Source organism: Musca domestica, unplaced genomic scaffold (assembly GCF_030504385.1).
Source record: "Musca domestica strain aabys unplaced genomic scaffold, Musca_domestica.polishedcontigs.V.1.1 145, whole genome shotgun sequence".
In the NCBI taxonomy this organism is placed as follows: domain Eukaryota; kingdom Metazoa; phylum Arthropoda; class Insecta; order Diptera; family Muscidae; genus Musca; species Musca domestica.
Genome location: NW_026712200.1, coordinates 368,154 through 393,025, shown reverse-complemented (window position 1 = coordinate 393,025; position 24,872 = coordinate 368,154). Strand labels below are relative to the sequence as shown.

The window sequence follows — 24,872 nt, the reverse complement described above, 5'->3', positions numbered from 1 at the left end:
CGGAGGACTTATCCTTTTACGTAGGATTTCGTTTCACGGACTACCAAACGATCATGGTAATCCTACCGACTGCGCCAATTATAATCATTCTTAATAGTATTATATTTTTTAAAAACTAAAGTGAGTTTCCTCCCTTTGGCGAAACTCGCGTTAAAAATAACACGTCAATTAAAGTTTGCTGCTGGAATAGAACTAAATCTTTATTTGTGAATGAGTGCAATATACATAATTGTTTATTTTAATTCTAGATACATCGTATGATTATTTATTGGTCTTTTGATTCGATCGTATGATTTGAAATACGATCGATTGTGTGATTTGCAAGAAGGGTGTGGCTTTTTTTTCTAAATGACAGATGGTACGATAATTGTAATATGAATATATTGCCAAGTCATTGGAAAGGCATTTTGGTTTGGGTTATAACATATATATATATATATATATATATATATATATATATATATATATATATATATATATATATATATACTCAAAACATTAAATGTCAATTTACAGTTCATTCGGTAGAAATTGTAACAAAAACATGTCATAATTTAATTGACAAAGATTTCTACGTTTTAATACAATTTATGGAGTCCCTAACTTTTATAAACCGATGAAACCTTATTTTTGATAGTTAAATTAAAGTCATATTTCCAGGATTTCAAAATTCATTAGGACTTTAATTAGTGAACTACCGAATATGAAGAGGCAATGTAATATGCGTACTACACAAAACAGTGGAGCGAATTGAAAATTTGGTAAGAAAAGTAATCATATCATTGGAAAATTCTTGCGAGCCCTTAAACGAACCCGTAACCTTAAATCACAGGTAACTTCATACGGGCACTATGGGCTATCGCTGCACCCAAGACAATCATGAGGTTGGTAGATAAGAATCTTTAAAGGGGTGGGGTTCCCGAGTCAAACTTTTTAGGGTCCATTTTATATAGCTTAAACATACGCAAAGGGCCTCAAATATTTTCCTCTATACTCCGCAAAAGTTAATGCAGTCCTATGGGTTACATAAAGAATCATTTTGTACAAAATATGTTTCAGGTTGGTATGCATTGCCCCTTTTTAATTCCTTAAATGTTGGTAATTTGAGATTTTAGAAAGAACAAAACATTCTTTCAAATAATTATAAATATTGGACCAAGCTTTGGTATAACCCTTGTATGAAGGCATCCACTAATTTCAATTATTTCCAGGGTCATGGTCACATTGTAGGTCACCTCTTCGCGGAAAATTTTCAATGTCAATGTTTTGGCGCTACCTATATAAAGGTACCCCCTGATTTTATTTATTTCGAGGGTTTTGATTATATTTTTGAATCGATTTGGCTTAAAATGTGTGTTTAGGCTACTTTGGGGGTAGAGAACCATCTTACATGGGACTATTATAAACAATTGGTGTATACAGTTTAATATATGTGCTATATTATTTACGTGAACCTATATTGACATTTTTGAAATGCATATTTATTTCTCTTTAGATGAGTCATCATTTATACTAAAAATTGTGCCACTTTTGTGAGCCAGATCTGTGAATTATCATGCTTTAAAAACTATGCGTTAAAGACTAAAACAACAGAACAGAACAAAAACTAAAACTACAGGCAACGCGGTCTGGGCCGTTAAGTAAAATATGGCAACTTTGCACCATTTCCAAACATATATATGGCAACTATGAATCAACAAGTGAACAAATGCAAAAATCCCGTTACTTTTGTTTCTGTTTTATTTTTGTGCTAAAGTTCGTATTTTGGCTGACCAAAATAATAAGTACAATTTCGATTTTTCAATATTTACCTCTTGCTGAGTGCATTTTAATAAAGGTTTGTTATTTAACTAATTTTCCTTATCAAAATTAAAACAAATTGCACCACAATTTTATCGGTAGGTGGGTCGAAATAAACACTGTTCTCCAGAAGAAAGAAGACTAGTGACAAAATCACTTGATAGATCAGTGTGTTTTGTCCAAAGTGCGTTGAAACCCAAAAAAACTAAAGAAACACGCGGTAGGCCAAATAAGACATCGCATATAACGGATTGCCTTATTGTCACCCTCGCAAAAAGATATCCCTTTATATCCTCTCGGGAAATTTCTGCGGACGAATGCAATGTGATATCCGCTCGAACTATTCGGAGAAGACTTGCAGATGCCAAATTGCCAGGACGAATAGCCAGAAAGGTTCCACTGCTTCGTAAAAACAATTGATGATGTGGTTATTTTTCGCAAGAGAACATTTGGGTTGGTGCAGATCCGTACATGAAAAAAATGGCGAAATAATCTATGGAGCGTTGAAACCAAAATAAATTTATTTGGAAATGATAATGGAAGGAACGTTCGTCGCCCCAAAGGAAAAGAATTTCATGTTCGGTTTACAAAAAAGACAGTCAAACATGGGGGTGGAAGCATAATGGTATGGGGCTGCTTTTCTTGGAATGGCGTTGGTCCAATATATTGTATTACTGATACAATGACCAGATTCGAGTACAAAAATATATTGGAGACTATAATGTTACCATATGCTGAAGAAGATATGCCACTTATATGGGTGTTTCATCAGGACAACGATCCGAAACACACATCCCGGTATGTCAAAGATTGGTTTCAGCAAAATAAAATAAAACTCCTAGACTGGCCTAGCCAGTCTCCTGACCTCAATCCCATAGAAAACGCATTAGTACACAATCATTCCAAAATAAAGACCAACTTTGGGATTTTGTACAAAAAGCTTGGTATAAAATACCTGTTGATACCTGCCGTAAGCTTGTAAGTAGTATGCCAAAAAGAATACAGAAGGTCATAGCAAATAAAGGTGGATATACTGGATACTAATGTTATAAGCAATACTGATAAAAATTTAACCTAAAAATTCCTGAAATACTTACTGTAATAAGTTTGCTTATGTTGTAAGAATGGAATAAAAAAATAGTTTTGCATTACATTAAATACATTTTTTTAATTTACCTGAACATATACAAATAAAATGATGTACTTATTATTTTGGCCATACGTATATATATATATATATATATTTTTTTTTTTTTTGCAAAATAGTTAGGCTTAATACCATAGTTGTTGTTTTCATAAAAACAAGGCAACATACCATGGTTTCGAAAACTTTGGAGTTATTTTAAAATATCTCCTATGAGAAAAACGTTTTTCACCCAAGTGAAGATATGAATAGAAGAGAGACCGAATAATTGAATTACACCAAAATTCTTTTGGCATTTGTTCCAAATCTCTCCACTGGTTATGTATTCGTTTACCTGTACGAAATAGCATAACCATGTAATTTAGTTTTGTCTGTTACAACACAGAAATATTATTTTTATTTTAAAACTCCGCAATGCCAGATATAAAGTGTATATTTAACAAGAAGGGCTATTTTTTCAAATCAATGTAAATCAGATGTAATGATATAGACTCATGTGTGAGAGCAATATAAACAAAAAAAACAGCTAAGTTCGGCCGGGCCGAACTTTTAATATCCTCACCATTTGGAAGGAACATGAAAAATTTCAAAAAAAAAAAAATTCCAAAAACTAAGTGGTAGTAATGAAAACCGTTATATGAAATTTTTTCCATAGCTTGTAGTACCCATTAAGAACTTCAATACGAAATTTGAAACGATTCCAGTGAAAAATGTTGGTGAAATCCTCAAAATACCGAATATAGGGAGCTACCGTTATATGGGGGCTATACAAACATTTTTGTCAGAGTCTGTAGTACCCATTATAAACTTCAAATATGAAATTTGAAATGATTCCGGTAAATAATATCGCTAAAGTCATGAAAATATCGAATATCGGGAGGTACCGTTATATGGGGGGGGTGGTGGTTATCTGAAAACGTGGGCCCGTTTACGAACTTTGTAGGGTCTATTATGAATAATTCGAAGAGTTACAAACGGAATGACAAAGTTAATATACCCTTCCGGCCGATTATCGGAAGAATAGCTGGATGCTACCGGATGCGTCCACAGGTAGCGGATAGTGGAACGCCCAATAGATATATTGGGCAGCTGCGAATAAATAAGCAGTCGCGGACATCTCAGCGGTACCGAGGGGAGAGTCTCGGAACAAATATCCGAGTGCCCATGATCCCTGATTCGACGCTGGGGAGTTACGTAAACCGTGCCCATTAATGTTCCTCGGTTGACTGTATTCGTACGGTTGCCTCACTGATACCTGGGCGCCTCAGTGACTACCAGGCTTAGTTGCCAAGTCCTTGCCATGGTAGGAAGGCTATGCCATGGTGAACCTCGTCTCCTCCAAGTCCGACTTTTTCATATGGAGAAAAACAATTATACAAACAAAAACAAACCCCCAACTACCACCAATGACACTATTGCTCCCAAGGAAGCAAGGCCGGCCACAGGACACGATTTCCACCTCGGGAGGGGGATGACTCTATACTGAATTACAGTGACGTCATCCATGACAGTACTCAGCAACATAGTGAACAATTGTCCGTTCTCCTGGAAAGGACAAAAACGCTAAGGCTCAGTCAGGAAAGTGTTCCTTCTGGCTTTGGAAATGACTCACCACTTTCGGATGAGAAACTTGACATCACGGTCATTTCCTCGTCTCAAAGTGGTAAGTCATTTCAAAAGGCCACTAAGAACACTCCCAGCGAAACTTGCGCAGAGTCCCAAATCCAGGAGGGATCATCGTCGGTCACCTCCGATGTTACTAGCCTCGATCGGCAAGACGCCATCAATGTAGGTACTGGCAGGGATCCTACCAGAAACACTACCTCTCATGATGGCGCCGACCTGAATTAGACTAAAGCAACGCGGGGCTATAAAAGGTCGGTAAATTATTGTAAAAATTTCGGCCAAGACCCCGCGCAAATAACGGAGAGAGAGAGTATTCTGATTAAGATGAACCTCAAGGTAATTGCAAAGTTCGAAAAGAACCACCCGCATGTAATATGTAATAGGGGCAACGATGCACATTTCAAATCAAAGATAGGGCAGAGGTCATTGACCTCACCCTAACTAATAAGGATGAATCTCTTACACAAGACTGGAAAGTTTCTCCTAAGTGCTCGTTTTCAGGCCACTGGAAGATAGTTTTAAAAATCTTAGTAGAGGGTATTCATCGAAGACCCCGGGAAAAAAATGTCAACCAGTTTGGTGGTCAAAACATTTAGTCAATTTAAGGAGGCATAGTAGGCGACTGTATAATAGGGCCAACAAGACCAAACTACGTACGGACTGGGATGCCTATAAGGCATCCTTTAACAAATGCAGCAGTGAGATCAAGAAGGCCAAGCGCACCTCTTGGTATGCTTCACGGAGTCGATAGAAAGTGTCAACGATGCCTCCAGTTTTCGTAAAGTCCTTTCGAAGGATCCTAAATCCATAGAAAGTACTAAACGGACTGACGGCACATGGACTGACTCTGGGATAGAGACTCTTAACCTGCTAGCCAACACACACTTCCCTGGCTTTATCGATACGGCAAGCAATCGGCAAACCGATCAAGTGCATCGTGATCATACGGTTAGAGACCAAAACCTGGCTGACAGAATTGTAAGCTTACCCAAAATTATGTGGCTATAGACACATTCAAGCCTTTTAAATCTCCAGGACCACAGTATTATTCCCGCTATGATCCAGCGTGTCTCAGCGTCAATATCCCCAATACTGGGGGAGTTTTTCATGCACCATCCCCAAAAGAATCTGGCCCACACTCTCAGAGAATAGAACAAGGTCATCGGGCAATACTTAGTGGCTGAAATAGACCATAACATTTGTATTAAATAAAAGTCAAATTTTCCATTAAACCGCGAATATTTTTAATCCAGGCGAAATCACAAATAGACGAACAGGTCAATTCTGACCGTTAAGAAGATGCCGATAGTAAATGTATCGGATATGTATAGCGAATAATATACAATGTATATATACAAAGGTAGAGGATGTTAGCTAGAATGCTTGTATCTTAAAAATGGCTAAGCCGATTTTGACAAATTTTGTCAATTCGGAATGCCCTCTTGGCATATAAAAAACACGCATAAAAAGATGCCAATACGGATGTAAATATAGATTTTGTAGTATTTTGTGATTTTATTTTTTCACATTTTTTATCGTCAGATTTTTTCAATTTGACTTAAAATATTGAAGTGTATATTTTATCATATTTTTTCACCTTAAAACACAATATTCTGTTAGATATTACATACAGATTGTAATTATCGTCTGATCCTCACGAAAATTTTACACAAGGGTAGGGTTAGGGTCAGAAGGGCTAGGCCTATTGTTTCCAAAGATGTATATATATATATATATATATATATATATATATATATATATATATATGTCTTGGGAATCGTTCCTGGGTGTTTAGAGAGCAAAGCTGGCATGCTTACCACTGCGCCACAACCAGCAAGCATTTGGAAGTGAGTGACTCACTTCCATTTTAAGATGCCTACTTTCTATCGTCACGTAGTTACTACTTAGTGGCGCCAAGAAAGATAAAAGAAGGTGTCGCGTGTGCAAACACTGTCTAGTGACTGCCATCGGATAAAACAGTGATAGTTTGCAATCATTTACGAGTTGAACAAAAATAAAGCTTTATTCTATCTGAGGAATATAAGACACTGTGCAGTGGTAAGCATGCCAGCTTTGCTCTCTGAACACCTCGGTTCGATTCCCAATCCAGACATCACATTTTTAAAACGAAAAAAAAATGTTTGAGCATTTCATCTAATTTGTAATAGTTCCATGCAAATGAACATTGGAAAAAGAGACAATAACAATAAAAAATAAATGCTTAAGTCTAGAGTAATTTTTTTTTAGTTTTTTCACTTCCAATAACTATCGAGGAAGTGACTTCCGCGATCATTAGAAAACTATCGCGGGCGTGGTTCATCTCTTCCCGAAGGATGCTCCTTCCGGGGTGAGAAAGCGATATCCAACGCGATGATTTCTATCCCTTAGGCGTGACTTCTAAGTGATTTGGGGGATAGTTTTTGCTTGCTGGGCAGTGTCTTATATTCCTGTATCTTAAAATGGAAGTGATTTACTCACTTCCAAATGCTGGCAGGGTTCGCACACACATTACAAACGAGTGCGAGCACACAACAACGATCGTTCACTGCGTTGGTGGTTGAAATCAGTTTTGACAATCGCCTTGCTAGCATTTGGATGTCACTCACTCCCTTTTTAAGATGCCTCTATGTACATTTACAATAACAAAACTACTGTTGTCTACTTTCGATCGTCACGGAGTTGCTACGTAGTGGCGCCAAGAAAGTTAAAATAAGGTGTCGCGTGTGCAAACACTATCCAGTCACTTCCATCGTGACAGTGATAGTTTGCAATCATTCACGAATTTAATATAAATAAGACTTTATTCTATTTGAGGAATATAAGAAACTGTGACGCGGTGGCAAGCATGTCCGCTTTGCTCTCTAAACACCCAGGATCAAATTCCAAGACAGACCTCATATTTTTCAAACAAAAACAAGTTAAAAAGCAGTAAGTTCGACCAGGTCAAACTTTGAATACCCTACACCATTTGGAATGCTTTTGAAATTTTCAATAAATAAAATCCGTTAAAAATTCTATCAAAATCCTAAAATACCGAATATAGTCTTTGTATTGGGGTCTCTACGACGTGAACCTACATAGGCCTTGCTTGTCATAAGCCACTACCATATTCAAATTCAAAACTTGAAATAAATGGATAATAATGTAGCTAAAAGCATCAAAATACCGTATGTGGGGAGGTACCATTTTATCGGAGCTATACGAAGACCTGGACCTGCATAAACAATTTTCTGTCGTAGGCTGTAGCATCCATTAAGAACTTCAAATACGATACCTCAAACAATTTCGTTGAGTATTGTAACTAAAATCGTCTGAATACCGAATATAGGGAGGTACTGATATATGGGGCCTATAAAAAGACCTGGACCTGCATAGGCAATTTTTTGTCACAGACTGTAGTTCACATTACGAACTCTAAATACGTAATTTGAAACATATCCGGTCGCTAAAATCGTCAAAATACCGAATATAGGGAGGTACCGCTGTATGGGGCTGTACAAAGACGTGGACCTGCACAGACCATTTTCTGTCTTAGGCTGTAGTATCCATTTCGAACTTCAAATACCAAATTTGAAACAATTCCGGTGAATAATGTCGCTACAATCATAAAAATAGCGAATATCGGGAGGTACCGTAATATGGGGCATATTTTTCTGTCATAGGCTGTAGAATCCATTACGAACTTCAAATACAAAATTTGAAACAATTCCGGTGAATAATATCGCTAAAATCATCAAAATGCCGAATATAGGGAGGTACCGTTATATGGGGGCTATATTAAAACATTTACCTATATGGCCCATTTACGAACTTAACCTGCCTGCTGCCAAAATAAACATGTGTGCAAAATTGTAGCCTTCTATCCCAATTTGTTCGAAAGATAGCGTGATTACAACAGACGGACGGACAGATCGACTTAGAATTTTGCGCTGATCAAGAATATATATACTTTGTTGGGTCTGACATGAGTATTAATTCTACAGTAAAAAAATTAAATTTTTGTTTTCGCTTCCAATAACTATCGTCTTGCACGATTATTAGAAGTAACGCTGTATGCGCTAGTGTCTTACACGATTATTAGAAGTAACGCTGTATGCGCTATTTAGTCATGCTTAAAACTATCGCGGGCGTGGTTTACTTCTTCCCGAAGGATGCTCCTTCCGGAGTGAAAAAGCGATACCAAACGCGATGATTTCTATGGCTTAGATGTGACTTCTAAGTTATTTGCGGCATATTTTATGCTTGCTGGACGCTCAACAATGCCAACGAACGTTCGCGATTGATTGTGATCGCTCATTTTGCCGGTTGTGCGTGTGTGCAGTAAACAATTGTGTTTAGATTATGGTGAGACATGTTATTTTTTGTTTTTTACGCTGATTTAAAAATTAGGCAAAGTGTTAAGTATAGATAAAGCAAAACTTGTTTCATACAATAAAGAAAAAAAAAAACATTTCTATATGCCTTTTGTAAAAGGAACTTAAAGGGTACATATTAGGAAACATTAAAAGATATTACGAGGCCAGTCATAGTCAGATTTACTCGAGGCATCTACAAGTGTTAAAAATATAACCAAATCAAATCCTTACAATATTTTGGACTTGTAGCCTATCTCAATTCAAAATAATGGCAATATTCGCCAAAAACGAATATATAATTTACATATAGACAAATTCTACATTTCGCAACGAATTACTTGACTGCTGGAAAGGTCTGTCAGCTAAAGAAAGATATTTGTTTAATCTGGCTGAAATAGTTTTAGCAGTTCCATCAAGTCAATTGTAGGTAGAAAGAGCATTTAGTGCACTTTTCACGATTGTAAGCAAACAGCGCACAATACTAAGCAGTGCCACAAGTGGGTTATGGGGAAAAAGTATAATAATTATTGTCCCTTCGAACAAGCAATACAAAAAACAATTTTGTAAACAGCATCATAAACGTTCTGCCGGTTCAAAAAATGCAAACAGCGTATCCCGAACATTTAAAAATACGACCATCTCGCATGAGCTCATTTTGTGTTCTAAAAACGAACGTTCGTTCTCCGCACCTTGAAAAAACATGTGATACACCTTTATTAATTTTCAAAAAAGACAACACATCCAACATTAATCTCGCATTTTTAACAACTAGTCTACTATATGTCGATTGGTCACCAGTTTTACTGATGCTTCCAAGAATGATTTTACAACTGCATATGCAGTTGTAAATAATGCTGGCAAGAAACGTTGATTTTCACTGACAGCTTATCTGCTATAAAATTAATACATAATATATCAAATATCAAATGGGCTTGCATTAACAAACAAGGAACATACTTACATCCAACAACAATAAAATAAAACTTACTTGTGTACATCGAGGACATGTTGGTCAATGTACATGCTGACTCTGCTGCAAAGCTTGCATGCGGTTCCCCATTGTTCTTTGAAAATATCACAGAAAATATTGATCTCAAAAAAGACTTCATGAACATCGCTTAGCCAACATGAAAAGTTTTAAACATCACCACTATAGTGATATTAACCCATAAAACCAAGCAGCAGTGTATCCTACGAACACTGAGAAAAATAACATTTAGATTTTTTTCCCGTTTACACATAGTGCATTCAATTATAACACATCAACATCTAATCAATAAGAATGCGGATAAAAAAAGTCCCAAATGCGGAGCTGATGTTGACGTCAAGCACATTCTTACATCTTGCAGTAAACTATCCCAACAACACGCACTTTTGCAGAGCAGAGGCGTTAAATTACTTAAAACCTTCACTCAAGGGGACATTGAATTTAATTTCACCAGTTTAAAACTCAGAATCAATTTGACCGCGCAAAAGGTTGATGATAAAAATACATGTTAGTATTAATCGACTTTTCCCTAGTGTAGTAAGATCGATAAGTTTTAGCCTGCTCTCATAAGGTGGAAGAAGTTCATTTGAATTCCATCCTAAACCTCTCAGAGCAAACAAAATAAATTGAACCTGTACTTCTTGAATATTTTTTATAGAAAGGACTCCAAAGCACGCAACCATATTCTAAAGTAGGTCGAATAAGGCTGATAAATAAGCGTTTGGCCACATAAGGATAATCGAATTCCCTTGACCGCCGTTTTATAAATCCTAGTAACGATTTAGCTTTATTAACACAAGACTCTATATGTAAATTAAAACGTTATTTATTGTGTAATATGTCACCAAGATTAAGAAACGAGCCTACATTATCCAATTTGTACGAACTTATATATGAAATAGTTGTAAACCATATGCCGAGATCTATACAAAGACATTTTTTTTAAATTTAATGACATTCCATTGGCACTACACCAATTTGCAAGATAGTACAAGTCATGTTGCAATTAAGTTATTGGTTGTGAGAATTAAGAGTGCAGAAAAGCAAACATTAATATTTTGGAGTGGCAAATAATAGATGGAAGGTCATTTAAATGCGAAAAGTAGTGGACCTAAATGCTACCTTGAGGAACACCAGAAAATACTGTAGAGAGTGTTATTAAATGAATCCTTTTGGGTTATGCAAATAAGACGATATCCATTTTAGAAGAATTGTATAGAAATCCATTATGTCAAGTTTATATATTAACAAATTATGCACAACCGTATGGACAGCTTTACTGAAATCAGTATATAATGTCAGTTTGGAGATTATTTGACAATATGTGAAAATTACAGACCAGTTCTAATAAATTTGCCAAGTTGATCTTCCTTTAACAAAACCATGCTGATGTTTTGCTACTATAGATTTAACGAAGTGAGTTATTCATTGCGTAACCAAACGCTCAAAAATTTAGGAATTGCAATACCCCTATAATTTTAATACCACATCTACTGTCAGAACGCCAAATTACAGAAAAATAACCTGATTAGCGAAGTATTAAAAATACTTGTTAGAGGAAGATATAGCTGATCTTATAACATAATAAAAATCAAATCAAAAATATGTTTATTTACATTTTATTAGTACAGTATGGTAGTAATTTAAAAAGCAAAAACTTAACATTTTAACTCATTTAAAGTAAAAATAAATATTAAAAGAGATCATATGTCAATGTCAAAGCCAAACTCGTACACCCCGTACAATTGAAAGTATTTTTAGACATTAATATTTTGTATGCATTCCTTTACTTTTTTTATCATTTGTAGACTATTTGGTATACTTTTAGCAAGTTTTTTTTTTTTTTTGCAAAAGCTAGCTTCAATCTTTTGCCATTCTTTCAACAAATCTTTCTTCAAATCTTCTTTGCAAGATATGGTATGCTGGCGGATTTTTCCATCGAGATAGCTCCATAAATTCTCTCATTCTTTCAAAATGTTAAGTACATTGTCTGATCCATAATACCCACAATAAAATGCAATACACCAGGTCCAGAGGCTGAAAAACAACCACACACCATTACTGTCTCACCTTCTGTAGGCTTCATATTTTTGGCAAGGAGCGCTTCATTTGCCTTTCTCCGTACATAAGGCCAGCAATCTTAACCAAAAAGGTTGAAATTGCTCTCGTCCGTGAACAGCACATTCTTTCAAAATGAAAAATCTTTTGATATGTGCTCCTTGGCAAATCGCAATCTTACTTCTTAATTTCGCTTGCTGATTAGAGGTTTATGTCTAGCTCTTCTTTCATTGTAATTCTACTTATGCAGTATATTTCTTATTATTTGAGGGCAACATACTTTTCCCAAATCCTTTTCAGCAATGTTCGCGAGCTTCGGTGCACACAAAAATATATCCTTTTTGATCTGCCGTAAAATCTACTTCTCATTACACAAGGTGAATATTTTATTATTTGCCGGTCAAGTTTCTACACATCCATCTGTTTGAACCGTTTTATGATGTACTGAACAGTGGATCGGCTTCTACTAACAATCGCAGATATATCGCGATTTATGAAAAAAAAAAAAAAAACAGTAAACTTTTGTTCTACGGCTAGTTCTAGTACCCAATACACTAATAAAAATATAGGTTTCTTCTGGCAGTGAATTGTTTGAAAATTGTTTGCTAAGTGTATGAGTTTCGCTTGGATCTACTGTATTTTGAAAAAAAAAATCTGCAAACATGTCTGCTATTCAATTAGGTTCTCATGATTCTCTACTGGAAATTCAGGGAATTTTCTTTTAGAATTAATGAATATTTAGAAGTTTTTAGGATTTTTAAATTTTTTAAATAACATGCTTTTTAGGTTACGTAAGCGCGTAAGTTGTGGCGTAAACCAAGCTGGACCAATATCACAGCCCATTTTCACAAGTAGGACTGATTTTATAAAAGCTTGAAATACGAATTTGATTGGAATCGGACATACGTATCGTGTTTTGTGCATCAAAAAAGCAAACAAATTTTTAGACAATCACATCACACAGTCCAAATTTAACTGAAATGTGGCGTACATGTCGTGTTTAATGCATCAAATACATGAAATCGGATGAAAATATATATGGGAGCTATATACAAATCTGAACCGATTTCAATATAATTTATCAAACATATTTCTTAGACAATCACATCACACATTCCAATTTTCATTGAAATTAGTGATACATAGCGTGTTTGGTACATCACATAAATGAAATCGGCCGAAAATGTATATTGGAGCTATTTCCAAATCTGAACCGATTTCAATATAATTTGTCAAATTTATTTTGTTTCAAATTCGGTTATGCATTCCAAATTTGGAGACTGTATCTGTAATCGATCAATTGTATGTGCATATAAAATTTAAATTTTTGGGAAGTACCTCCGATTGTGATGTTATATCTACAGTTCCAAAAGGAATTTCAAAAATTTATATAGCCTATGTTACTTTCAGGCGATGTTGTAGTATACTGGGAAATTTTTAGGAAAATCTGTTCAGCGGTTTTCCAATCCATAAATTACAACCAAATAAACCAACATACAGACATTTCCCTCTTTTATATATGTATATATATAGATAATGTAGAACGCAGCTAATCCAGTCTTGCCAAAGTTTAACTTGTGCTACTTATTTTGAGATGAAGTATGTACTGTTTGAATGTTACTAGGTTCAATCGCTATCATAAGAGTAGGATGATACATATCCTCTGGCTCTGCGAAAGGAGGGCTTCTGTACACAGAAGAAGTTATGGTTGAAGAATAAATTAAATCCAATATTTTACCTTTCGCGTTGCAGAAGAAAATTTAAATATTTTAATTTAACACAAACAAATTCAATCTTAGGGTATTCTTTAACTAAAATACCTTCTGAGGCAATGAAATTTTGAATTAAATGATCAATAGATTTTATTTAAATAATTACATTTTAAGCGGCTAATGAAGTTTATTTCTGTAGCTGGAATTACTAACGCTTGTGTACGCGACTACATATGGGGATGGTCACTCCCTCGGTCGACAGGGGTGGTCAATAAGTAGCGTTGGAACCGTTTGACAAAAAACAAGTAAAAAAGCAGTAAGTTCGACCGGGCCGAACTTTGAATACCTTCCACCATTTGGAACGAATTTAGAAATTTTCAAAGAATAAAATCCGTTAAAAATTCTGTTAAAATCTTAAAAATACCGAATACAGCCGTTATATTGTTATACATATGCTTTGTTTGTCATAAGCCATTACCATATTCAATCCCGGTGAATAATGTCGCCAAAATCTTCAAAATATCGAATATCGGGAGGTACCGTTATATGGGGGCTATATGAAAACGTGAATCTATAAGGCCCATTTACGAACTTAACCTGCCTACTGGCAAAATAAACATGTATCTCAATTCGTTCGAAAGATATATATACTTTATGGGTCTGACATGAGCAATTCAAGGAGTCACAAACGGAATGACAAAGTTAATATACCCTCCATAATATGGTGGAGGGTATAAAAATTAATTGAGAAAGCTTTCTTCTCTTATTCCTGGGGTAATAGAAAAAAATTCTCTCCAATGATTATCATAGAATGAATTGACATGAAATTACTCAAGTAAGGAAGAGCGTGTTGTACCTTATAAACATTATGCATGCCCGTCTGAGGAACAAGGCAAGGAAACTATGGCTTTAAATTATTCCCTAGTACAAATTTTTTTCAAATGTGGAAAACGATCCGTCAATTGGGGTGTTATATCCTGAAGTATGCTGAAGCCGAACAAATTGATATCGATCTTATATCTAATAATTTTTTGGATAATTATTAATAACAGTGTTTGGCTTGCTTGTTTGGGATACCATAGTATTTTGTTGTTGCAAAAATCGTCAGGCAAAATCCCATTATTGTTGTTTTTATAAAACAACGTTTGTTTATTAGTGGAGAACGATGGTAATGTTTACCAGGGGGTAAGGCAGGGAATACCTAGGTTTCGGAAAGAGCCACCAATCCTCATCAGTTCCCTTGTTTCTTGTCTGGGATATTCTCCCCAGAAGTTATTTAAAAAATAACTTCTATGACAAAAAACATTTTTACTCAAGTGACGAGATCGTAAGCTCAATAGAAGAGGAACAAAAGAATTACATAAAACTAAAATTCTTTTGGAAAATCTTCTAAATCTTACAACCGCACTTATAAACATTTACATCTTTCTCCACTTGTTATGTTTTCGTTCAACCTGAACGAAGTAACATAACCATGTAAGTTTGTTTTGTCTGTTACAACAAAAACCCCTTCGTCGACCGTGCCTGTGTCTATTAATAGAACAGTGTTTGGCTTGCTTGTTTGGGATACCATAGTATTTTGTTGTTGCAAAAATCGTCAGGCAAAATCCCATTATTGTTGTTTTTATAAAAACAACGTTTGTTTATTAGTGGAGAACGATGGTAATGTTTACCAGGGGGTAAGGCAGGGAATACCTAGGTTTCGGAAAGAGCCACCAATCCTCATCAGTTCCCTTGTTTCTTGTCTGGGATATTCTCCCCAGAAGTTATTTAAAAAATAACTTCTATGACAAAAAACATTTTTTACCCAAGTGACGAGATCGTAAGCTCAATAGAAGAGGAACAAAAGAATTACATAAAACTAAAATTCTTTTGGAAAATCTTCTAAATCTTACAACCGCACTTATAAACATTTACATCTTTCTCCACTTGTTATGTTTTCGTTCAACCTGAACGAAGTAACATAACCATGTAAGTTTGTTTTGTCTGTTACAACAAAAACCCCTTCGTCGACCGTGCCTGTGTCTATTAATAGAACAGTGTTTGGCTTGCTTGTTTGGGATACCATAGTATTTTGTTGTTGCAAAAATCGTCAGGCAAAATCCCATTATTGTTGTTTTTATAAAAACAACGTTTGTTTATTAGTGGAGAACGATGGTAATGTTTACCAGGGGGTAAGGCAGGGAATACCTAGGTTTCGGAAAGAGCCACCAATCCTCATCAGTTCCCTTGTTTCTTGTCTGGGATATTCTCCCCAGAAGTTATTTAAAAAATAACTTCTATGACAAAAAACATTTTTTACCCAAGTGACGAGATCGTAAGCTCAATAGAAGAGGAACAAAAGAATTACATAAAACTAAAATTCTTTTGGAAAATCTTCTAAATCTTACAACCGCACTTATAAACATTTACATCTTTCTCCACTTGTTATGTTTTCGTTCAACCTGAACGAAGTAACATAACCATGTAAGTTTGTTTTGTCTGTTACAACAAAAACCCCTTCGTCGACCGTGCCTGTGTCTATTAATAGAACAGTGTTTGGCTTGCTTGTTTGGGATACCATAGTATTTTGTTGTTGCAAAAATCGTCAGGCAAAATCCCATTATTGTTGTTTTTATAAAAACAACGTTTGTTTATTAGTGGAGAACGATGGTAATGTTTACCAGGGGGTAAGGCAGGGAATACCTAGGTTTCGGAAAGAGCCACCAATCCTCATCAGTTCCCTTGTTTCTTGTCTGGGATATTCTCCCCAGAAGTTATTTAAAAAATAACTTCTATGACAAAAAACATTTTTTACCCAAGTGACGAGATCGTAAGCTCAATAGAAGAGGAACAAAAGAATTACATAAAACTAAAATTCTTTTGGAAAATCTTCTAAATCTTACAACCGCACTTATAAACATTTACATCTTTCTCCACTTGTTATGTTTTCGTTCAACCTGAACGAAGTAACATAACCATGTAAGTTTGTTTTGTCTGTTACAACAAAAACCCCTTCGTCGACCGTGCCTGTGTCTATTAATAGAACAGTGTTTGGCTTGCTTGTTTGGGATACCATAGTATTTTGTTGTTGCAAAAATCGTCAGGCAAAATCCCATTATTGTTGTTTTTATAAAAACAACGTTTGTTTATTAGTGGAGCAAACAAGCAAGCCAAACACTGTTCTATTAATAGACACAGGCACGGTCGACGAAGGGGTTTTTGTTGTAACAGACAAAACAAACTTACATGGTTATGTTACTTCGTTCAGGTTGAACGAAAACATAACAAGTGGAGAAAGATGTAAATGTTTATAAGTGCGGTTGTAAGATTTAGAAGATTTTCCAAAAGAATTTTAGTTTTATGTAATTCTTTTGTTCCTCTTCTATTGAGCTTACGATCTCGTCACTTGGGTAAAAAATGTTTTTTGTCATAGAAGTTATTTTTTAAATAACTTCTGGGGAGAATATCCCAGACAAGAAACAAGGGAACTGATGAGGATTGGTGGCTCTTTCCGAAACCTAGGTATTCCCTGCCTTACCCCCTGGTAAACATTACCATCGTTCTCCACTAATAAACAAACGTTGTTTTTATAAAAACAACAATAATGGGATTTTGCCTGACGATTTTTGCAACAACAAAATTATTAATAACTTAATAATAACGATAATGTTAATATAATCATTTCTTTTCTTTTAGCATCATTTCGGAACTAAACTTGTACTGTTAGGACCGCTCTTACAGTATCGGTTTGGCCTTCCGGCTGCTCAAGTCTCTCAGGTAGGTTCTCAACCGCCAAACGAACTTCGGGTCCAACATCATTTATTTCATGGGTGAACGAATACAAATATTTACTCTAAAACAAAACATACGGAGAACATTTCTTGAGGATTTTAAGGTCCTTGCAGTTCGGAACCCCCACTCGGCCCACCCTACCATGGTCCACGAAACCCTACTTTTCATCATGTGGACCTCATTGACTCCCTTACTCTATTCACCACCACATTTGACCATAATCCTTCTAATAATTTTTACTGAAACAATATTCATTTTAATTCTTATATCGTATTCACATTTTTATTCGGCCACTAAAATTAGGAAGTTGAATATCAAAATTGCAAAGTCGAAAGGACCTTATTATTAAATTTGCCTTCTTATATAGTCAAAAATTAAATTTATTCCCTATCAGGACGTCTCACGACAAGAAAAACGGTTAATAAGACCCCTGCCCTTGATATATAGTCCCTTACAATAAATTAAAAAAAAAACAATAACAACGAAAATGCTATAGTAACACAAAATGTAAATAAAAAAACTTAGACTAAAATTTACGTAAATTGTTTCCTCGAATAAGTATTAAAAAATATAATAAAAGTATCAAAAAATAAAATTAATAAAGCCAAATTTGGGCTGTTTATCTTCTGCGCCTAACGGCCGGCTATGGCTTTCAAAGTATAAGGATGTTTATCGTTTTATAACACTTTGTTGCCTTGCTGTTATACTGAACTCTTCCTGGGCCACTGGTATATCAGTTTTCCTTTCTCAGCGAGAAAACTGACATATAATCACGACCATATGATGAATTTTACAGTGTTGAAATATATTTCGGATAGAGTCCACTTTTCAACAGCTGATCTTAGGCACTGGCACAGTTGGCATACACAGGGTGTTTGGTGACCACAGGATGCAGCTGATGCAGCAGCTGCAATCTCTAGCTGCCGAGCGTAAGGTGCGGAGCGTAAGGGAAAGCGTTAGAGTAAAAAGGTCTTTTTCCGGAAGCAATTTTTCCCGCTTTCCGCAATATACCTGCCTTTAAGAAATTATCAGCGTCCAGATACTAAGGTTTAACCTGTGGCCTATTTCAAGCAACAGTCCAATTTTCTGTATTGCTCTTGAACTTCTCAAATTCCTTTTTATTTGGAAGTGTTCGCTGGCTATCATGCCCTTAAACTTTATTTAACTCTTTATAAAAGTTTTGCTTTTTTTGTTTTTATTTTGTTACAATTGTTTAAAAACACGCATAAAATTACGCTCGCACTGAAATCGTTCACAAAGTAAAAAAAACGCTTCCTCGAGCTGCCTTTGCTTTTATATGCGCATATTCCAACTGCAACAAAATTCCAATTATGCATTTAATATTGGTATTAATACAATATAATTTCTCTTTCTTCCGCCATCATTGACGTTATTTGGGAAATTTGAGATATGGCGTAAAACTCACTCTCTCCCGTCGTCATTCATTGACAACACCTTACATGGGAGCAAGTAATATTTAGTACGGGCGGTGTAGATACGCCCTACGAACACCAACTGTTCTATGACAGCTGACATTTGTAAATAACAATTTTACAGAGAGAACAGAAGGTTTTTCTAAGTGGACCACCCGCAACAGTACTCTGCAGTCGATTCTATTTAATCAAATGCTTCTGGCAATGATCTAATTCCCATTAAAGTCATCTGTCACAGATAATTATCGATAACATGCTTGTTATAATCATACTAGCTAACCCGGACCGCGTTGCTGGCCCATAGTATTAGCGTGTAATGCAGGGATGCTCAAAACAAAAAATGAATGTGTATTGGTGCGAGAGAGTGAACGTCCACTCAAAGAAATTTCATGAGTTGTTGGCGCCAACTAATGCATAATGATATTATTATCATTACAGTGTACTAGCATATTATAGGGGGAAATGTTTTGTTTTGTATAAATACAAATATATAAATTTAATTTAATTCAACTAAAAACATAAATAAATAATTAAATTAAAATGAATGTGTATTGGTGCGAGAGAGTGAACGTCCACTCAAAGAAATTTCATGAGTTGTTGGCGCCAACTAATGCATAATGATATTATTATCATTACAGTGTACTAGCATATTATAGGGGGAAATGTTTTGTTTTGTATAAATACAAATATATAAATTTAATTTTAATTCAACTAAAAACATAAATAAATAATTAAATTAAATGTAAAAAAAAAAAACAATTCACCTATTAATTTACAAATAATCGATACAAAAGTAGTTAAATAAAAAATGGAGATTTAAGGCTTTTGAAGCAGGGAACACTTAATAAAAATATTAATATTTACATTTAAAAAATTGTTAAAATGACGTCTCAATACGTCATATTTTTTATTTTGCCACATAAAATGCATTGAATATTATCAAAAGCATTTTTAACCATAAAATACGATTGTAGCATTCTGGCATGTAGTTAAGCTGAAATAAAATAGTGCAAATAAAACTATTGTTTCGCTAAGTGCATCAACGGTAGCAATGCGTGCAGCCACACACGTCTTCATTCGTCGGTGTCTCATCGACAACTGATTCTTATTCTCATTGCGAGTTCGTGTTGGTTTGTTTATACTTTTTCGTTCGAGGCTGCCCATAGCTGGTGTAATGCATATTTTTAAGAGTCTAATGTAAGTTATAAATGGTTAGCTTTTCTATTTAAAAAGCCTTAACTTTGATAAACAATGTTGGCTTGCAACTATAGCCAATCTACAAATTTGGCGGTGTTCCTGCTTATTGCTGTTTTCCATGTTTTGTGGTTTATTGTTGTATTCGTTTTAACTTATTTATTTAGAGTGCACAATACATATTTATGGTGAATGAAGGACATGTTGCATATACGCATGTATATATGTTTTGAATTTGTTGGAGCTTTCGTCGTCAAAATCAATAACAATTTCTAAATTGAATTTAACTATCATAAAACAGGTGTCATCGGTTTATAAAAGTTATGTACCCTATAAAGTATGTTAAAGAGTAAAAATCTTTGTCGATTAAATAATGTACGTGAGGCTCTCCCTTCCCCGTTCGCAATTACGATAGAGCTCACCAAATTTAATATGCGTCTTTCAGACTTAGCACATATCATTCCTAGGATTATTGATGTTACAAAAGATATATATTTGTTCTCATTTAGATATAGCCCTCATATAACATTATCTCCTAATATTCGTCGATTAAATGTGCTCCAATGTGGCATTTTATGGTTTCAGTACACTTAAGTGTAGTCCTTTAATACTTATTTCCCATATAACCTGCCGATTAGGCCTCGAAAGCATTTTCGAGGTTATAAATCATTTGTTAAAAAAAATTACGAAAAGTCTACTTTATGATTTATTTCCTACTCATCAGTACCTCTATATATTCGTTATGTAACCGTATTTAATTAAATTTTCAAACCTCAATTGTCAGTATTATAAAGGTCTTAGCAATATTTTCCAAATCAAAAGTAAGTTTGAATTCGAAACTTTTAGAAGACCATGTTTGTGCAAAATCCTATGTCAATTAATCTATATCCGTCTGTGTATGTGGCCGTTCGTTAAAATCGCAATAAAGGCGAAATATTTAGGTTAATCTTTGAACATTTATACAATATTCCTAGGAAGTTAGAATATAAACGTTTCGTTTAGGGATAATAATGCCGCTATACATTCGTCCTTTTGTATGTTTTGTTATAATTTCTACCGAATTAACTGTAATTTGACATTTAAAGTTTTCAGTATTGTGAAAACAATACCGGCAATAAATGTTTACTATTTAATTTACTATTGTTCCCCAATATGCATAGCCCCAATTTAAAAGTACGTTAGGGGTCTTCTTTGATATATAGAAGACTTTAAGGACTTCTATAAGAAACTTAAGGTCTTCTAAAAGTCATGGGACACCTCAAGAGCTTCTTTGGGACATAGATGAACTCAAGGTATTTTTTGAGGCATAGAAGACCTCAAGGTCTTCTTTGAGGCATAGAAGATGCTTTGATAAGTATTTTTTAATCAAAATTGTATAGAATATATGTAAAAATTTTCGATTTTTTTTTTAATAAGAATTTTCAATTCCAAAAGGCATTCTGAAAAAAATTCTATACAAAATTCCGCGCTTTTCTAGAGGCTTTTCTCAAAATTTTTATTCATGAAAACGTTTCCACTATAATATAACTATTGTTCCCCAATATGCATAGCCCCAATTTAAAAGTACGTTAGGGGTCTTCTTTGATTTATAGAAGACTTTAAGGCCTTCTATAAGAAACTTAAGGTCTTCTAGAAGTCATAGGAGACCTCAAGAGCTTCTTTGGGACATAGATGACCTTAAGGTATTCTCTGATACATAGAAGACCTCAAGGTCTTCTTTGAGGCATAGAAGATGCTTTGATAAGTATTTTTTAATCAAAATTGTATAGAAAATATAAATAAAATATATAGTAAAATTTCTCGATTTTTTTCAATAAGAATTTTCAATTCCAAAAGGCATTCTGAAAAAAATCTATACAGGCTAGAGGCTTTTCTCAAAATTTTTATTCCTGAAAACGTTTCCACTATAATTACAAATAACCAAAAGAAAATTTGAGTCAATTCGGCGAAGCTGTTCTTATTTTGGGAAAAAGTTCATAAGATTTAAAATGGATTTAATAACAACTGTTTTCGTTATATCGCAAACTTTGTTTTTAACTTGCTTTCTTTGCTAATTTCGCTAATTGCCACAGATTTTTTTATTTTGTAATTTGGTCGAAAACAAGTAATTTTGATCGGATTTTGAAAAACTTTTGGTCGGATTTTGTGGACAGTTTGGTCGAAAAAACGTATTCTTGTGGCAACACTGAACATACACAATATTTTACTTATTTTTACTCACGCAATGTTAGGAAATGTTGAAACTGGTGCATTCATTTGGAACTGTGTACGTCTTTATTCTACACTCCAAAACAGTCATATTTGATGGTACATGAATTTGGTGTTTTCATGGTCGCTTGACTATCGACCGTGCAGTTTACTGTTACTGAATTTAATTTCGAGGACCGAATACAGGAAGGATAGGTTCACATTTTCACATAGCCCTCATACAACTGTATTAACCGATATTCGATGTAGATCCACGTTTTCTTATCATCACCATATAAAAATACCTCAAGGTATTCAGTATTTTGATGATTCATTTTTCAACTGAAGTGTTTTAAATTTAATTGTTGGTGATTACAATATATACGGACGAGATGAAAAAACTGCAACCAACTTCAGACTGCTGTCATTTCTAAGCCACTCGTCCGACAGCTGTTAAAATTATATTGTTTACAAGCGTACAAAAGCATTTTGATGAGAATTTTCCAGAAAAAAGCTATTCGTGATGGAATTCAAGCGTGATAGCGTTATTTCTTTATATTTGGCTGGAAAACCACAAGTGGCTATCGTTAGAGTACTCCAGCATTTAAATGTGAATAAATCTTTTGTGTCTCGTACCATCGCTCGTTACCGTGATACTGATAGCGTAGCCCGACGCCAAAGAAGTGGACAGCAACATCAGCAAAAATGGTTTGAAAAGTAAAGAAGCGAATTGATCGAAACCAGCGTCGCAGTGGCCGAAAAATGGCTCGTGAGCTGAACATATCGCAATATTCCATTTGGCAAACATTGAAAAATGAGCTCGGGTTAAAGCCATTGAAATTCCAAAAAGTGCAAGAACTTACACCGCAACGGAAAGAACATAGACTCAAAAGAGCTAGAGTTGCTTTGCTTGACCGAAAGTGGTGAACTGCCGAATTTGGTTTTCTCTGATGAGAAAACATTCGTTAAATTTAAATTTTTTTATAAAGTATATCATATTGACCTTCATTCTATAGCAATATTTTATTTAAATTCATTATTTTACTCGAATCATATAATAGCGCTGGAGCTGCAACTTTATTTTAAATTTACTTTCGCGTACATCACGTAGCTACGAGGGCGGTTAGGAAACTTATTAGCCTATCATTGAAAAGAATATTTGGTTTTTCAGAAATATTTTTATTTTTCAATATAATCTCCTGAAACTTCAATACACTTAGTGCAACACTTTTCTAGCAATTTTATCCCTTGATTAAATAGTTTTCCTCAAGCTCTGTGGTTTACAACTGTAATTGCATCTTCATTTGAGGTAAAACGCTTACCAGTCCATTGTTTGGATTGTTCTTTTATCTCTGTAGTATAGTGGTGGATCCATGTCTAATAAACAGTAATGAAACGACGCTTAAAATCCGGTTTGTTTCGCTTAAAACGATCCAACCAAGCTTGAGAAATGTTCATTCTTATGGGTTTTGATCGACTGTTAACAAATGCGACACCCATCTTGCAGAAAGCTTTTTCATCTGTAGTTCTTCATGCAAAATTAAATGGACTCGGTTTCATATAATGAAGTTCGTACCAGTGGAACATAAATCTGAATGTTGCGACTAGAATTTATAAACGAGAATTCCTTTGCAGCTATTTAGAGTTTCTGAGTCTTGATTAGCTTATAGAATTGCAATATTTAAAGTGGCTTAATATAATCCAAAGAATTCAGACGTTCGCTCCACTGTACGAATATGATAATTTATTCAAATTCTTCAATTCTTTCAATATTTTAGGACATGAAAAAGACTTGGATGTCATTACTAAGCAATAACATCAACATTGAAAAAACTAAATATATTTTCTCCACCTTATAGGAGAATATGCCTTCATAGTCTATAACAATCTTAAAATACAGCAGACTTTTTGAATATAAAAATGCAAACTAGAATCAATTATATTGCCTAGGAATTTGAAAACAAATGGCTTTAGTTTTTGAAGCATTTATGCGCATTTTATTGAGCGTTATTACGTTAGATATGCGAAGAAGGTGTGAATTAATGCTTAAATAGCAAATAAATGTCGTCCGCAAAACCAAATGGTTGACAGATCGTATTTTTCATTACCTATATAAAATCATTGATAAACGAAAATAGAGGACAGGTCCCAATCTCCTTATGTAACAGTCACTTTTAAAAAATTTAAACCTATCTCGGAATCCAATTCAATTGCAATCTTATGCAATCAGTAATAGCCAGAAGCTGTACTATGGCTCCTTCGAAAAGCAAATTGACATGACATTAACATTTCCATCCAACTCTAAGTATTTATTTGGGGCAGAGGAACTGACCACGACATAATTTTTAATCCATATATATATAATAAACTGGATTTTATGCGTCGTTTCATTACTGTTGATTAGACATGGATCCACTACTATACTACAGAGATAAAAGAACAATCCAAACAATGGACTGGTAAGCGTTTTACCTCAAATGAAGATGCAATTACAGTTGTAAACCACAGAGCTTGAGAAAAACTATTTAATCAAGGGATAGAATTGCTAGAAAAGTGTTGCACTAAGTGTATTGAAGTTTCAGGAGATTATATTGAAAAATA

The 24,872-nt window shown here is 34.7% G+C and overlaps 1 protein-coding gene across 6 annotated transcripts in view; it reads right to left on the bottom strand.

The window, feature by feature from the left end:
- Positions 1-24,872, bottom strand: part of LOC131801188 (uncharacterized) — a 66,485-nt gene that overhangs the window by 25,250 nt on the left and 16,363 nt on the right. Inside the window, exon 1 of one of the 6 annotated variants that reach the window (XM_059119408.1) lies at positions 9,914-10,098. The exons of the other annotated variants lie outside the window; for them this stretch is intronic. The gene's annotated coding sequence lies outside the window, so the exon portion shown is untranslated. Of the gene's footprint in view, positions 1-9,913; positions 10,099-24,872 lie in introns of those variants that run through there. 6 annotated transcript variants of the gene reach the window in all.